A 17,562-nucleotide genomic window follows, 5' to 3' on the forward strand; every position below is an offset into this window, starting at 1 on the left:
AATATTGAATTTATCGACCAAATTTTTTCACTAACATAAAGTACAGTATGTCATGAGAAAACAATCTCAGAATTACTTGGATATGCAAAAGCATTCCGGAGTTATTACCACATGAAGTGACACATATCAGATTTGAAAAAATCATCTGTGTCCACAAGGCCAAAACAGGCAGGGTCCTAAAGTTAATGGAAAAAATTGTATACTTTCACAACTCAATTCTAATAAAATCTATGGAACACCTGTGGAGTCAAAATGCTCACTATATCCCGAATGAATGTCTAGAGGGGTACAGTTTCAATATCAGAGTCACTTCTTAGCGGTTTTCCCTAAACGGGTACCTGATGGGCTCCACAAAAGCGACATTGGGCCCAAAGACCAATTTGCATTCCAAAAGTAAAATGGCACTCCTTTCCTTTATGAACCCTGCCATGTGCCCAAACAGCAGTTTATAACCACATATGGGGTTTTGCCGTACTCAGGTAAAATTGTGTAACATATTGCTGGGTGCTTTTTCTCTTATAATCCTTGTGAAAATGAAAACTTTTTAGCTAAATTGACATATTGACCAAAAAAATATTTTTCTTTTTCCCGGCCCAATTCTAATAAAATATATGAAACACCTGTGTGGTCAAATGCTCACTACACCCCTAGAGGGATTCCTTGACGGGTGTAGTTTACAAAATGGGGTCTTTTACTGGTGTTTCCTATGTTTTGACACCTTAAAACCTCTGCCAACCTATAATGGAAAACATAGTAATAAAAATGAGGCCCCAAACTCCACAAGGTGCTCCTTCATCTCTGAGGCCATTGATTTAGTCAAGCAGCACACTAGGGCCACATATAGGATTGTGTTTCTCTGTTAACACTTGCTATGTTACAGAAAAAAACGGATTAACATTAACCCCTTAAGGACGCAGCCTAGTTTTGGCCTTAAGGCTCAGAGCCCATTTTTCAAATCTGACATATTTCACTTTATGTGGTAATAACGTCGGAATGCTTAAACCTATCCAAGCGATTCTGAGATTGTTTTCTCGTGAGACATTGGGCTTTATGTTAGTGGTAAAATTTGGTCGATATATTCAGTGTTTATTTGTGAAAAATTGCAAAATGTAGAGAAAAATTTGAAAAAATAGCATTTTTCTGAATTTAAATGCATGTGCTTGTAAAACAAATGGTTATACCAGCCAAAATAGTTACTAGTTCACATTTCCCATATGTCTACTTTAGATCTGCATAGTTTTTAGAGCATTATTTTATTTTTATTGGACGTTACAAGGCTTAGAACATGAACAGCAATTTCTCATATTTTTAAGAAAATTTCAAAAGCCTTTTTTTTAAGGTACCTGTTCAGTTCTGAAGAGGCTTTGAGGGGCCTATGTATTAGAAACCCCCATAAAACACCCCATTTTAAAAACTAGACCCCTCAAAGTATTCAAAACAGCATTTAGAACGTTTTTTAACCCTTCAGGCATTTTACAGGAATTAAAGCAAAGTGGAGGTGAAATTTACAAATTTCATTTTTCTTGCTGAATTTCAATTTTATTCTATTTTTTTCTGTAACAAAGAAGGTTTTACCAGAGAAACACTACTAAATATGTATTGTCAAGATTCTGCAGTTTTTAGAAATGTCCCACATGTGGCTCTAGTGCGCTCGTGGACTAAAACACAAGCCCCAGAAGCAAAGAAGCACCTAGTGCATTTTGGTGCTTCTTTTTTATTAGCATATATTTTAGGCAGCATGCCAGGTTTGGAGAGGTGTTGAGGTGCCAAAACAGTAGGAATCCCACAAAACTGACCCCATTTTGGAAACTGCACCCCTCAAGGAATTCATTTATGGTTATTGTTACCATTTTGACCCCGTTGTTTTTTCACAGCGCGTATTTGAATTGGGCTGTGAAATTAAAAGAATGACAATTTTTCCAATAAGATGTCATTTTTGATCAGAATTTCTTATTTTCACAGAGAACAAAATGCCCCATTTTGTTGCCCAATTTTTCCTGAGTGCGGCAATACCCCATTTGTGGTGATAAACTGCCGTTTGGGCCCATGGGAGGCCTCAGAAGGAAAGGAGCGCTGTGTGTTCTTAGGAGTCCAGATTTTGCTGGATTGGTTTTCGGGTGCCATGTCGCATTTGCAGAGCCTCAAAGGTATCAAAGCAATGGAAACCCACCAAAAGTGACCCCATTTTGGAAATAAAACCCCTCAAGGAATTCATTTATGGGTGTTGTGACCATTTAGACCCCACAGTTTTTTCACAGAACTTATTTGAATTGGGCTGTGAATTTAAAAAAATAAACTTTTTTTCCAATAAGATGTAGTTTTGGCTTAAAATGTCTTATTTTCACAACGAATAAAATACCCCATTTTGTTGCCAAATTTGTCCTGAGTGCGGCAATACCCTATTTGTGGCGATAAACTGCCGTTTGGGCCCATGGGAGGTATTAGAAGGAAAGGAGCGCTATGTGTTCTTTGGAGCCCAGATTTTGCTGGATTGGTTTTCGGGTGCCATGTCGCATTTGCAGAGCCCCAAAGGTATCAAAGCAATGGAAACCCACCAGAAGTGACCCCATTTTGGAAACTACACCCCTCAAGGAATTCATTTATGGGTGTTGTGACCATTTAGACTCCACAGTTTTTTCACAGAATTTATTTGAATTGGGCTGTGAATTCAAAAAAATTTAATTTTTTCCAATAAGAGGTAGTTTGGGCTCAAAATTTCTTATTTTCACAAGGAATAAAATACCCCAATTTGTTGCCCAATTTGTCCTGAGTTCGGCAATACCCCATTTGTGGTGATAAACTGCCGTTTGGGCCCATGGGAGGCCTCAGAAGGAAAGGAGCGCTATGTGTTCTTTGGAGCCCAGATTTTGCTGGATTGGTTTTTCGGGTGCCATGTCGCATTTGCAGAGCCCCAAAGGTATCAAAGCAATGGAAACCCAACAGAAGTGACCCCATTTTGGAAACTACACCCCTCAAGGAATTCATTTATGGGTGTTGTGACCATTTAGACTCCACAGGTTTTTCACAGAATTTATTTGAATTGGGCTGTGAATTCAAAAAAATTTAATTTTTTCCAATAAGAGGTAGTTTTGGCTCAAAATTTCTTATTTTCACAAGGAATAAAATACCCCAATTTGTTGCCCAATTTGTCCTGAGTTCGGCAATACCCCATTTGTGGTGATAAACTGCCGTTTGGGCCCATAGGAGGCCTCAGAAGGAAAGGAGCGCTATGTGTTCTTTGGAGCCCAGATTTTGCTGGATTGGTTTTCGGGTGCCATGTTGCATTTGCAGAGCCCCAGAGGTATCAAAGCAATGGAAACCAACCAGAAGTCACCCCATTTTGGAAACTACACCCCTCAAAGAATTTATTTATGGGTGTTGTGACCATTTAGACCCCACAGTTTTTTCACAGAATTTATTTGAATTGGGCTGTGAATTAAAAAAAAAATATTTTTTCCAATAAGAGGTAGTTTTGGCTCAAAATTTCTTATTTTCACAAGGAATAAAATACCGCATTTTGTTGCCCAATTCGTCCTGAGTGTGGCAATACCCTATTTGTGGTGATAAACTGCCGTTTGGGCCCATGGGAGGGCTCAGAAGGAAAGGACCACCATGTGGCCTACTGGGAATTTTCTGGTGCTAAGTCATGTGTGCAGAAGCCCCTGAGGTATCAGTACAGTTGAAACCCCCGAGAAGTGACCCCGTTTTAAAAACGACACCCCTTAAGGAATTCATCTAGAGGTGTAGTGAGCATTTTGACCCCACAGGTATTGTGTAAAAGATAATGCGCAGCAGATGGTGCAGAGTGAGATTTGCAATTTTCTATATATATGCCATGTCAGTGTCCGATATATTGTGCCCAGCATGTGCCACCGAAGACATACACCCCATAAACTGTAATGTGGGCTCTCCCGGCTACGGAAATACCCTACATGTGGCTGTTATTAGCTGCCTGGGCACACGGCAGGGCTCAGAAAGAAAGGACCACCATTTGGCCTACTGGAGCTTTTCTGGTGCTAAGTCTTGTACGCAGAAGCCCCTAAGGTACCAGTACAGTTGAAACCCCCGAGAAGTGACCCTGTTTTAAAATCTACACCCCTTAAGGCATTCATCTAGAGGTGTAGTGAGCATTTTGACCCCACAGGTATTGTATAAAAGATAATGTGCAGCAGTTGGTGCAGAGTGAAATTTGCAATTTTCTATACATATATGCCAATTCAATGTCCGAAATAATTGTGCCCAGCATGCGCCACCGGAGATATACACCTCATAAACTTGAATGTTGGTTCTCCTGGGTACGGCAATACCCTACATGTGGCTGTTATCAGCTGCCTGGGCACACAGCAGGGCTCAGAGGGGAAAGATGAGGAGGGGTAAGCTGTGCGAAGTGGATCAGAGCGAATAAAACTGGGGTAAATTAAAAATAAAGGGATGGATGATAAATTTTAAAACACTCTTTCATACAGAGCTCTGGTTTTTCGGGACACGCGTCACATTGATATATTGTGTCCTTCCTTATCCCCCTCTTATAGCAGACTCTGCACCTCTTTTGACTTTTTCCCTTCTTGCCAGTTTGGGGAACTTCTCCTTAAAAGTGTTGCCCTGGTACGATGCCTGTGGCCCCGCTTCCAGAAGTACTGTAAGGCTTCAGGACTTGATCTGACAAGTCCACCCGTCCCATGTACCTATTGTAGTCCAGGATGCAGTCTGGTTTGGGGGTCCCTGTACTGGTACCTCATACAGGTACATGGGTACTGGTGTGGCATCTCCCTGGTCTTGTACTTGACACACAATATGTTGCTGCTAGATTGTGCCCTGCTCTCACCCCTTCTGAGCTTTGCCCTGCAGAGTCTTAGGGAGGCCTCTCAGGTTTCTTCTAGCAGTGCCGCATGCCGCAGGACTTCTGGAAGCGAGGCAGTTGAAGAGTGGGACGCTGGTAAAAAAATTATCCAGGTAGAGGTGGTAACCCTGGTCCAGCAGTGGGTGCACCAAATCCCACACAATTTTTGTATTAACTCCCAGTAAGGGGGGGCATTCTGGGGGCTGAATACTGGTGTCCTTCCCTTTATATATCCTAAATTTGTAGGTATACCCTGATGCACTCTCGCACAGCTTATACATCTTCACGCCATTCCTTACCCTCCTACCCGGCAGGTACTGGCGGAAATAAAGCCTGCCTTTAAAATGTACCAGGGATTCATCTATAGAAATACACTTCTCGGGGGTGAATGCTGGGAAAACCGGGCACTGAAACGGTCTAATAGGGGTCTCCGTTTATACAAACGGTCAAAACTGGTGTCATCTCGGGGTGGGCACGGCTCATTATCAGAATAATGTAAGAAGCGAAGTATTGCCTCATTTATATTTTATTTTTTAATTTCCAGCTCAGTTCTGAAGTTGCTTTGAGGGGCCCATATATTAGACACCCTTATCAAACACCCCATTTCAGAAACTAGACCCCTCAAAGTATTCACAACAGCATTTAGAAAGTTTATTAACCCTTTAGGTGTTTCACAGGAATTTAGAGCAAAGTAGAGGTGACATTTAATTAATTTAATTTAATTTATTAGGCACCATGTCCGGTTTCAAGAGGTCTTGTGGTGCTAAAACAGTGGAAACCCCCCAAAAGTGGCCCCTTTTTGGAAACTAGAGACCTTGAGGAATCCATTGTAGTTTTCATGGGGTGCATGCGGCCTTTTGATCAGTTTTTATTCTAATTTTAGGTGGCGTGGTGACTAAAACAACAGCAATTTTACTATTGTTTTTTATTCTATTTTTTTTACAGCGTGCACCATGCGCTATAATTGACATATTCACTTTATGCTGCGGGGCGATACGATTACGGCTATACCAGATGTTTATAGTTTTTTTTTATGTCTTATGGCGTTCGCACAATAAAATACGTTTTGTAAACAATCATTCACTTTTTGTGTTACCTTATTCTAAGAGCCATAGCTGTTTTATTTTTCCATCAATAAAGCCGTGCGAGGACTTATTTTTTGCGTAACGAACTGTAGTTTCGATCAGTACCATTTTTAGGTACGTGCGACTTTTTGATCTCTTTTTATTCCATTTTTTGGGAGATGAAGTGACCAAACAATTGTGGTACGGTTTATTATTATTTTCTTTTACGGCGTTCACCGAGCGGGATAAATAACGACATTGTTTTGTAGTTCAGGCCGTTACGGACGCGGCAATACCAATTATGTATAGTTTATTTGTTTATTTATATATTTTTATTAACAATAAAGGACTGATAAGGGAAAAAGGGGGATTTTTACTTTTATTACTTTTAAATCTTTTATTTTCTTATTTTTACACAACTTTTTTTTACTTTGTCCCACTAGGGGACATGAGGGCAGGAGGCTCTGATCGCTATTCTAATACACTGCACTACATACGTAGTGCAGTGTATTAGAGCTGTCAGCTGTTCGCTGACAGCAAGCATAGTGGGTCCTGACATTGTCTAGACCCACTAGGCTTCCGTCGATGGCGTAGCCAGAGTCCATTGTTAGGATTCTGGTTGCCATAGTAGCCATCGCGACCCGCTATCGTGTAGCAGGCCGGCGATGGCAGCTTAACCCCTAAGAAGCCGCGATCGCTATTGAACGCGGCTTCTAAGGGGTTAATCGGCGGGGACCACCGCGATCGGTCCCTGCACACTAAGCTGTGATAGCCTGCTGTCGGAAACAGCAGGTATCACAGCTCAGACACGCGCCGGGGAAAGATGGCGCCGTGTTTACTCAGGTCAGTACTATTACTGACCTGAGCGCAAACGATGTACTTAGCGCGACGTAATAGTACTGACCTGAGCGCGAAGGGGTTAAATATCTGCAAAAGCAAAATGATGTTTCCACATTTAATTTCCACTTTGCTAGAATTCTTGTCAGATCTATAGGCTTAACAAACTTACCAAATGCTGTTTTGAATACTTTGAGGGTGCAATTTTCAAAATGGGGTGATTTATTGGAGTTTCTAATATATAGGCCTGATTTGGTTCCTTAAAAAATTCTGTTTTGGAAACGGCCTTAAAAAGTTGAAAAATTGCTGGTAAATTATAAGCCTTCTAATTTTCATGATCCGTGGGTATGTGGACCCACTAGGCCGCACTGCCGTAGCGGAGTGGCAGCTGGCCAAACAGTCCTAGTACAAGAGTACCTTTAATAGTCCAGACAGTAGCGGAGGCTTAGGCACAGATGGACTTACAGGCAGGTGACACCTGATGTTGTAATGACGGGGGGTGGGGAGACAGACAAGTGAGCCCTAATCTACCCGCCACTCAGTCCCTGCCTACTTGCAACGACCCGCCCTAGGCGACGGGGTACAACTGGGCGACAGTCCCTACGCTCAATAAGTGCACGACAGACAAACAGACAAGGGTACACAGAGCTAGGGGGAGAAGAGCAGTTGCCCACGGCAACACCGTGAGCAACAAGAGAAGTAAACAAGCCGAGTCAAACCAGGAGTGTACGAGGTGCCAAACGCAGAGCAGGAGAGTAGTCAGCAAGCCGGGGTCAATATGAAGCAAGGACAATAGTACAAGACGCTGCAGCAGGGCCAAGAAACCAAACGAAAAGAATCACAAGCAAAGGAGGAACAGGAAAGGCAGGTATAAATAGACAGAGGGCGGGAGCTAGCTCCGTCTGGCCAGGCTGTGATAGGTTCTCCCACTCCTAAGCCTGCCACCCTGAGTGGTGGAAGATGGAGTCAGTCTCACAGACATAGAAGCAGGTGCAGACTGATTATCTATGGGCGTTAACCCCGAAGCTGTGCCTGGCAGATCCTTTACAGTACCCCCCTTTTATGAGGGGCCACCGGACCCTTTCTAAGTGGACCTGGTTTACTGGGGAAACGAAGGTGAAACCTCCTGACCAATATCCCAGCGTGAACATCCCGAGCGGGTACCCAAGTCCTCTACTCAGGCCCGTATCCTCTCCAATGGACCAGGTACTGGAAGGAGCCTTGGACCATCCTGCTGTCCACAATCTTGGCCACCTCGAATTCTGCCCCCTCAGGGGTGAGAACAGGGACCGGAGGTTTCCTCGTGGGAGCCAAGGACGGCGAGCAGCGTTTAAGGAGGGAGGCATGGAACACGTCGTGTACTCGAAAAGATGGGGGCAACTCCAGTCGGAAGGAGACAGGATTGAGGACTTCAATGACCTTGTACGGCCCTATAAACTGGGGAGCAAACTTCTTGGACGGGACCTTAAGGCGCAAATTTTTAGACGAAAGCCACACCAGATCCCCGACCATAAACAAGGGGTTAGCAGAACGTTTTCTATCTGCCTGAGTTTTTTGTATGCTCTGGGACGCCTCTAGGTTCTTCTGAACCTGAGCCCAGACTGTGCACAGTTCTCGATGAACGACCTCTACCTCAGGATTGTTGGAACTACCAGGTGAAACGGAAGAGAACCGTGGATTAAACCCAAAATTACAGAAAAAGGGGGAGACCACTGACGAGTTACTGACCCAGTTATTAAGGGAAAATTCGGCGAGGGGAATGAATGAGACCCTATCATATTGACAGTCAGAGATAAAACACCTTAAATATTGTTCTAGAGATTGATTAGTCCTCTCAGTTTGGCCATTAGTTTCAGTATGGAAGGCAGAGGAGAATGACAGATCAATCTCCAACTTTTTACAGATGGCTCTCCAAAACAATGAAACAAATTGTACCCCTCGATCAGAAACAATATTGACAGGGACCCCATGGAGACGCAGGATGTGTTTGACAAACAAGGTAGCTAACGTCTTAGCATTGGGTAGTTTTTTGAGGGGCACAAAGTGGCACATCTTACTGAAGCGGTCTACTACAACCCACACCACCTACTTGCCTTGAGATGGAGGCAAATCGGTGATAAAATCCATGGAGATATGGGTCCAAGGTCTCTGGAGAATGGGCAAGGAACTTAGTAAGCCCACTGGTCGGGACCTGGGAGTCTTGGACCTAGCACAAACTTCACAAGCGGCGACGTAGGCCTTAACGTCTTTAGGCAACCCAGGCCACCAATAGTTTCTGGCAATGAGATGCTTGGTACCCAGGATGCCTGGATGGCCAGATAGTGCAGAGTCATGATTTTCCCTAATTACCCTTAGCCGGAATCGCAGGGGAGCAAACAGCTTGTTCTCAGGAAGGCTCCCGGGAGCTTAACCTTGATCAGCCGCAATTTCAGAGACTAAATCAGAATCAATAGCGGAAATGATTATACCTGGAGGCAAAATACAAGCAGGATCTTCCTCCGAAGGAGGGCTGGCCATGAAGCTACGTGACAGTGCATCAGCCTTAACATTTTTAGACCCAGCCCTATAGGTAACCACAAAGTTGAATCTGGTAAAAAATAACGCCCAACGAGCTTGTCTCGGGTTTAGCCTCCGGGCAGATTCTAGGAAAACCAGATTCTTGTGGTCGGTAAGGACCGTTACCTGGTGCCTAGCCCCCTCCAGGAAGTGGCGCCACTCTTCAAATGCCCATTTAATGGCTAAGAGTTCGCGGTTGCCAATATCATAGTTACTCTCAGTGGGTGAAAACTTCCTGGAGAAGTAGGCACAGGGACGGAGATGGGTGAGGGACCTGGTACCCTGGGACAAGACAGCCCCCACTCCCACCCCGGACGTGTCAACCTCCACGATAAATGGCTCCATTTGGTTGGGCTGAACTAGCACCGGGGCCGAGATAAAGCACTTCTTAAGGACCTCAAAAGCCTGGACAGCCTCAGGAGGCCAGTGGAGGAGATCAGCACCTTTGCGAGTGAGATCTGTAAGAGGCTTAGCGATGAACGAGAAGTTAGCAATAAACCTCCTGTAATATTTAGCGAACCCCAAGAAACACTGTAACGCCTTCAGGGAGGCAGGTTGGACCCATTCCGCCACAGCCTGGACGTTGGCGGGGTCCATGCGGAATTCATGAGGAGTGAGGATTTGGCCCAAAAATGGTATCTCCTGCACCCCAAACACACATTTTTCGGTCTTTGCAAACAGTTTGTTTTCTCGAAGGACCTGGAGCACCTTCCTGACATGCTCAATGTGGGAGAACCAGTCCTTGGAAAACACAAGTATGTCATCAAGGTACACTACAAGAAATAACCCCAGGTAGTCTCTTAAAATCTAATTTATGAAATTCTGGAAGACCGCGGAAGCATTACACAACCCAAAGGGCATGACCAGGTATTCGAAATGACCTTCGGGCGTGTTAAACTCAGTCTTCCACTCCTCCCCCTCTTTGATGCGGATAAGGTTATACGCCCCCCGTAGATCAAACTTAGAGAACCATTGGGCCCCCTTAACCTGATTAAAGAGATCAGGAATCAGAGGAAGGGGATACTGGTTCCTTACAGTGACCTTATTCAAGCTTCGGTAGTCAATGCATGGCCTAAGACCACCATCCTTCTTCCCTATGAAGAAGAAGCCAGCACCTACCGGAGAAGTAGAGGGGCGAATGTAACCCTTGGCCAGGCATTCCTGGATATACTCTCTCATGGCTTCACGTTCGGGACAAGAGAGATTAAATATCCTACCCTTAGGGAGCTTAGCTCCTGGTACCAAATTGATTGCGCAATCATATTCTCTATGAGGAGGTAACACTTCGGAGGACTCCTTAGAGAAAACATCGGTGAAGTCCTGAACAAAGTCAGGTAGCGTGTTCACCACCTCAGGGGGAGAAATAGAATTAACAGAAAAACATGACGTCAAGCATTCATTACCCCACTTGGTAAGGTCCCCAGAATTCCAGTCAAACGTGGGATTATGCAACTACAACCAGGGAAGGCCTAAAACCAAATCGGACGATAATCCCTGCATTAACAGTACAGAGCACTGCTCCAAATGCATGGAGCCAACAAGGAGTTCAAAAACAGGGGTATGCTGTGTAAAATAACCATTAGCAAGAGGAGTGGAGTCGATACCCACTACTGGGACAGGTTTAGGCAAATCAATCAAAGGCATTGCTAGAGACATAGCAAATTCCACAGACATGATATTAGCAGAAGACCCTGAATCCACGAAGGCACTGCCGGTAGCAGACCTACCACCAAAAGAGACCTGAAAGGGAAGCAAGATTTTATTACGTTTCATATTTACGGGAAATACCTGTGCGCCCAAGTGACCTCCCCGATGATCACTTAGGCGCGGAAGTTCTCCGGCTGCATTCTTACGCTTAGGGCAGTTGTTCACTTGATGCTTGTCATCCCCACAGTAGAAGCAGAGACCATGCTTCCTGCGGAATTCTCTACGTTGCGGGGGGGAAACGGAGGCCCCGAGTTGCATAGGTACCTCCGAGTCTTCCGGGGAGGAACGAAGCAACGGAACCTCGGGAGGCATCATGGGGGAGTCAGAGGAGAAAACATCAAGACGTTCAAGTCGTCGTTCCCTGAGACGTCGGTCAAGTCGTACCGCTAAAGCCATAACCTGGTCTAGGGAGTCAGAAGAGGGATAACTAACAAGCAGATCTTTCAGGGCGTTCGACAGACCCAACCTAAACTGGCACCTTAAGGCAGGGTCATTCCACCAAGAAGCTACGCACCACTTCCTAAAGTCAGAGCAATACTTCTCAACAGGTCTCTTACCCTGACGTAAGGTCACCAGCTGACTCTCGGCAAAAGCAGTCATGTCAGTCTCGTCATAGATGAGTCCGAGAGCAGTAAAGAAAAGATCAACGGAGGAAAGTTCAGGGGTGTCAGGAGCCAAGGAGAAGGCCCATTCTTGGGGCCCTTCCTGGAGCCGGGACATAATTATACCCACCCGCTGGCTCTCAGAACCTGAGGAGTGGGGCTTTAAACGAAAATAGGGCCTACAACTCTCCCAAAAGGAGAGAAAAGTCTTCCGGTCCCCTGAGAACCGGTTGGGCAACTTGAGGTGGGGTTCAAGAGGTGAGGTGAGGGGGACTAACATGGTAGCATCAGGCTGGTTGACCCTCTGAGCCAGGGCCTGGACCTGTAGGGAGAGACCCTGCATTTGCTGAGCCAGGGTCTCAAGGGGGTCCATAGTGGTGTCAGGGACCAGGGTAGACTAGGTATGGGCTTGTGATTATGTAATGACGGGGGTGGGGAGACAGACAAGTGAGCCCTAATCTGCCCACCACTCAGTCCCTGCCTACTTGCAACGACCCGCCCTAGGCGACGGGGTACAACTGGGCGACGGTCCCTACGCTCAATAAGTGCATGACAGACAAACAGACAAGGGTACACAGAGCTAGGGGGAGAAAGGGGCAGTTGCCCACGGCAACACCGTGAGCAACAAGAGAAGTGAACAAGCCGAGTCAAACCAGGAGAGTACGAGGTGCCAAACGCAGAGCAGAAGAGTAGTAAACAAGCCGAGTCAAACCAGGAGTGTACGAGGTACCAAACGCAGAGCAGGAAGAGTAGTCAGCAAGCCGGGGTCAATATGAAGCAAGGACAATGGTACAAGAAGCTGCAGCAGGGCCAGGAAACCAAACGAGAAGAATCACAAGCAAAAGAGGAACAGGAAAGGCAGGTATAAATAGACAGAGGGCGGGAGCTAGCTCCGTTTGGCCAGGCTGTGATAGGTTCTCCCACTCCTAAGCCTGCCACCCTGAGTGGTGGAAGATGGAGTTAGTCTCACAGACATAGATGCAGGTGCAGACTGATTATCTATGGGCGTTAACCCCGAAGCTGTGACTGGCAGATCCTTTACACCTCCTTTGTGGGTTTTTTCGGGACCAATAAGTTAGTTCTATTATTGGATAGTGCATTATAATATGCGTCTCTAAGGATTTTATGCAGATAGTCTCTTGTCTGGAACATCTGTCGCAATTGTCTAGACTTATTCATGAAATCCCCTAAGTCCGAGCAATTTCTCCTAAGTCTGAGGTATTGTCCCTTAGGAATTCCTCTCTTCAGACTAATCGGATGGTGACTGTCCCATGCCAAAAAGCTATTAATTGCCGTTATCTTCCAGAAGAGCGTAGTAGTCAAATTACCTCTCTCCGTTTTGGGGAGGGTTATGTCTAGGAAAGTAATTGATGTTGCATGTATCTCTGAAGTAAAAAAAACAGTCCCAATCCATTTATATTCAATGTACTGACGAGTTTGTTAAAATTGTCAACAGAGTCATTCCAGACAATCAAAATATCATCTTTATACCTCGCCCATAACATTATGCGCGTGTATATGATGTGCGATTGTCCGAAAAGACCACCTGGTCCTCCCACCAGCCCAGATAGAGACTTGCATAGATGGGAGCACAGGGGCTGCCCATTGCAGTCCCCCTCAGTTGGTGAAAGAGTTGACCCCCAAATAGAAAAATATTCTTGGTCAAAATAAATTTAAACATATTAAGAATTAGCTCATTATGAGCCTTGAATTCGGTACCCCGTGTTTCAAGGAAGAACCGTACAGACTCGCATCCCTGATCATGGGGTACAGAGCTATAAAGCTATAAAGAGCCTCCACAACTAAGCTTGCCAACATTGCTCCAGAAGGAATCCCTATCTCTTCCAACCTCTTTAGGATATCAGTGGTGAAGTACCTGGAGGAATTGGTCCTTTTCAGGATCCATCTTGAGACCTCGATTCAAAACAATATTGCCCAGGAAGGGTAGAGCATCTTTTTCACGCACTTCTCCAACTTGGCGTACAGACGATTCTCCCTTAACCGCAGCAAAACTTGACAGACATACGTCTGATGCATCATAGGATCTGGAGAAAAAATCAAGATGTCATCAAGAGAAACCACAACACAAACATAGAGGAGGTCACGGAAGATGTCATTAACGAACTCCTGGAAGACCGTTGGAGCATTACACAGGCCGAAGGGCATTACAAGATATTCATAGTGTCCATCATGGGTGTTAAATGCAGTCTTCCATTCGTCACCCCGGCGAATCCGGAGTAGATTGTAAGCCTCACGCAGGTCTAGTTTGGAAGAAATCTTGGCACCACGTATACGATCGAACAATTCAGAGATCAGTGTCAACGGATATTTATTTTTCACCGTGATTTGGTTGAGACCCCGGTAGTCAATACAAGGACGCAGGGAGCCATCCTTCTTTTTGACGAAAAAGAACCCGGCTCCTGCCGAAGAGGAAGACTTCCGTATGAAGCCCCTCTCCAAGTTCTCTTTAAAATAGACGGACATGGACAGAGTCTCTGGCAAGGAGAGAGGATATATCCTACCACGGGGAAGGGATGAACCAGGAATCAGCTCAATAGGACAGTCATATGCCCGGTGGGGGGCAGTGTCTCTGCCTCCCTTTTGCTGAAGACGTCCGAAAATGCAGCATAATGACCAGGCAATCCTGCCAATGACTGAGGCAGAGGAGGCTGAGCAGAACGAATCTGCACCAGGCATCTGCTGTGACACTCGGGGCCCCACTGGAGAACCTCTCCAGCGTTCCAGTCCAGCACTGGGGCATGTAGTCGGAGCCAAGGCAGGCCCAGTATCACAGGGTTAACGGCCTTGGATAGGACATAGAACGACAGAAGTTCGGAGTGGAGAGCCCCCACTTGGAGCCTCAGCGGCTTGGTCACAGCTATAACAGGGTCTGGCAGAGGTAGTCCATTTACCGATGCAACCATCAACGGTCTCCCCAGAGGGGTAGTGGGTAATTAATAAGGTCCACCAGGTCTCTACAAATGAAATTAGCAGCGGATCCAGAGTCCAGATACGCAGAGACTTTTTTCTCACCGGACACTATAGTCACAGGTATAGACAATTTAGACGGGAGTCCTTCTTTGCCCAAGGTTGTCTTTCCTACCAACCCTAGCCTTTGGGGCTTTTGGGGACACAGACGCACAAGATGGCCTCCGAGGCCGCAATAAAGACAGAGTCCTGAAGTGCGTCTGCGTTGTCTCTCCTGGGTAGATAGCATACATTGGTCCTTCCTCACAGACTCCTCAGGAGGATCGGCATCTGAAGAAGGCAGGTGTTGCTGCAAGGTAGGGACCGGACTAGGAAGAGCTCCCGACGAACTTCTTGGAGCCGCTTTTGGAGCCTACTATCAATCCGGGCAGCCAGCAGGATGAGGTCATCCAGGGTAGATGGCAGGTCTCGAGCGGCAAGTTCATCCTTTATTTTAGGAGACAGTCCATGCCAGAATGTAGCCACCTGGGCCTCATTGTTCCACAACAGTTCTCCCACCAGGGTGCGGAAGTGAATGGTGTACTCGCCCACAGAGATGTCTCCTTGGCGTAGGTTCAGCAAGGAAGCCGCTGCAGAGGAGACTCGTCCAGGCTCCTCAAACACTGTGCGAAATGTCCGAAGGAACCCCTGGAAGTCACGGGTCTCTGGTCCTTGTCTCTCCCAGATAGGGTTCACCCATGCAAGGGCCTTGCCAGTAAGAAGAGAGAAGATGAAAGTGACCCTTGTGCCATCAGACGAAAATGCCCTAGGATACAGGCTGAAGTGGATCTGGCACTGGTTCAAAAATCCACGACAGGTACCTGCGTCTCCATCATAGTGGTCAGGAAGTGGCAAGGAAAATCAAAGAATGTTCAAGGCCTGGAGGAGTTGGTCCTGTCGAGACCGGAGGTCCCGCATATCCGTCTGCATCTCTTGTGACGTCATCTTGGTTTTGGATCGACCAGCGGGGTCCATGGCCTGAGCGTACTGTCATGTAGGGTTCGTGAACCCACTAGGCCATAGCGCCTTGTCGGTATGGCAGCTGGCCAATAGGGCGCAGGTCAAAGTCTGTAGTTCGTATAGGGTACCTGTGGCAGTTCGAACAGTAGAAAGGCAGGCTCATCTGGGACTAGGCAGCAGGTAGACGTCAGGCGTGGAGTAGCAGGACAGGCATGGAATACGAACAGCACGACCACAGCACAGCACGGCACTTGACCAGGATAGCACGGGATATAGGTTACAGGAAACAGGATGCAGCGGGAACTGGAAAACACTGGGAGACCATTTGCTTAGACAATCTAGGATAAGACAAACAACGCTCAGGCACTGCAGGAAGGGGCTGGACCCTACTTATAGTCCAGGGGGCTCATGGGCTAATTTAACAGTAAAGTCCGGTGCACACGCTGCCCCTTTAATAGCGGGCACAAGCGTGCTCGCACACCCTACGGGACCCGGCCGAGGTGAGTGGAAGTGAACGCTGGCGTCTCCTGAGGAGGAGACTGGGGCAAGCGCTCACCGACCCATGGCTGCGGCCGTCAGAAGGTGAGTGAACCTGACGGCCTGCAGCCATGTACTTGACAAGAATGCTTTGAAGTTCCTCCACGTCACAACTTTTTGGATTATTCACCAAATTTTGGTAGTTGTCTCTGTCATACAGTTTGCGTTGGAACATCATTTTGAATACTTGTATGTCCATAACTACTAGGTCCCCCCCTTGTCTGTGGGTTTTATTACAATTGATTTATCACTCTCTAATTTTAGTAATGTAGTAGTCTCCTGAGGTGTAAGGTTGTTATAATGCTGGTATTTATCTTTATTCGCCCCCAATTGTTCTATTTCCTTTGTTACCAATTCGACAAAAAGATTGATGTTGTGTGTTTCACCCAGAGGTGCAGATTTTGTACTTTTATTTCTTAACACCTACCCGCACAAGTAAGTAACGTCATTGCGGAAGGTTACTTCCCGACCGAGGACGTACAGTTACTGAGTTGTTTCCAGTGCACACTGTCGGCGACAGTGTGCACCGGGAACCGGGAGGTCAGCTGTCGCCGACACCTGACACTCCACTCTTGCTGGCCAGCGGTCCTTTGCCCCTGGTTTCGGCGAATTAACCCCTTAAATTCGGCGATCGGTTGCAATCGCCAAATTTTAGGGGTTTCTAGCATATCAGCAGACCCCGGTCCGAAATCGTGGGGTTTTTCGATAGCATGACAAACAGAAGCCAAACAATGGCTTCCGTGTCTGCCAACCTTCGGCTGGTCCTGATAGGCTTCCTGTCAGAATGACAGGAAGTTACAGTGTCGTTCCCGATGCACACTGTCGGCGACAAGGTGTGCATCGGGAACTGGGAGATCAGCCGTCCCGGACAGCTGACACTCCAGTGTTGCCGATCAGTGGCTCATCGCCGCTCATTTCGGCAATTAACCCGTTAAATGTGGTGCTCGATTGTGATCCCCACATTTAGAGGGTTTGTAGCACATCAGCAGCCCCCATGCAATTGTGGGGGGCTTCTGATGCTTGTGATGGCATCTGGAGGCCAGTCAACGGCCTCGTAGACTTAGGCTGGGTTCACACAACCTATTTTCAGGCGTAAATGAGGCATTTAACGCCTTGAATTACGCCTGAAAACACGGCTCAAATATGTCAGCAAATATCTGCCCATTCATTTCAATGGGTTTGCCGACGTACTGTGCCGACGACCTGTAATTTTACGCGTGGCTGTCAAAAGACGGCGCATAAAATAACAGTGTCGTCAAAGAAGTGCAGGACACTTCTTGGGACGTAATTGGAGCCGTTTTTCATTGACTTCAATGAAGAACAGCTCCAAATTACGGCCGTAATTAATGCCTCACAAAACGCGAGTACGAGCAATTACGTTTGAAATTCAGGAGCTGTTTTCTCCTGAAAACAGCTCCGTAATTTCAGCCGTAATTGACGTTATTGTGTGCACATACCCTTACTGTCAGAGTGACTGTGACGTCACACTGAC

The sequence above is a fragment of the Rhinoderma darwinii genome, chromosome 1 (genome assembly GCF_050947455.1).
Source record: "Rhinoderma darwinii isolate aRhiDar2 chromosome 1, aRhiDar2.hap1, whole genome shotgun sequence".
Classification (NCBI taxonomy): Eukaryota; Metazoa; Chordata; class Amphibia; order Anura; family Rhinodermatidae; genus Rhinoderma; species Rhinoderma darwinii.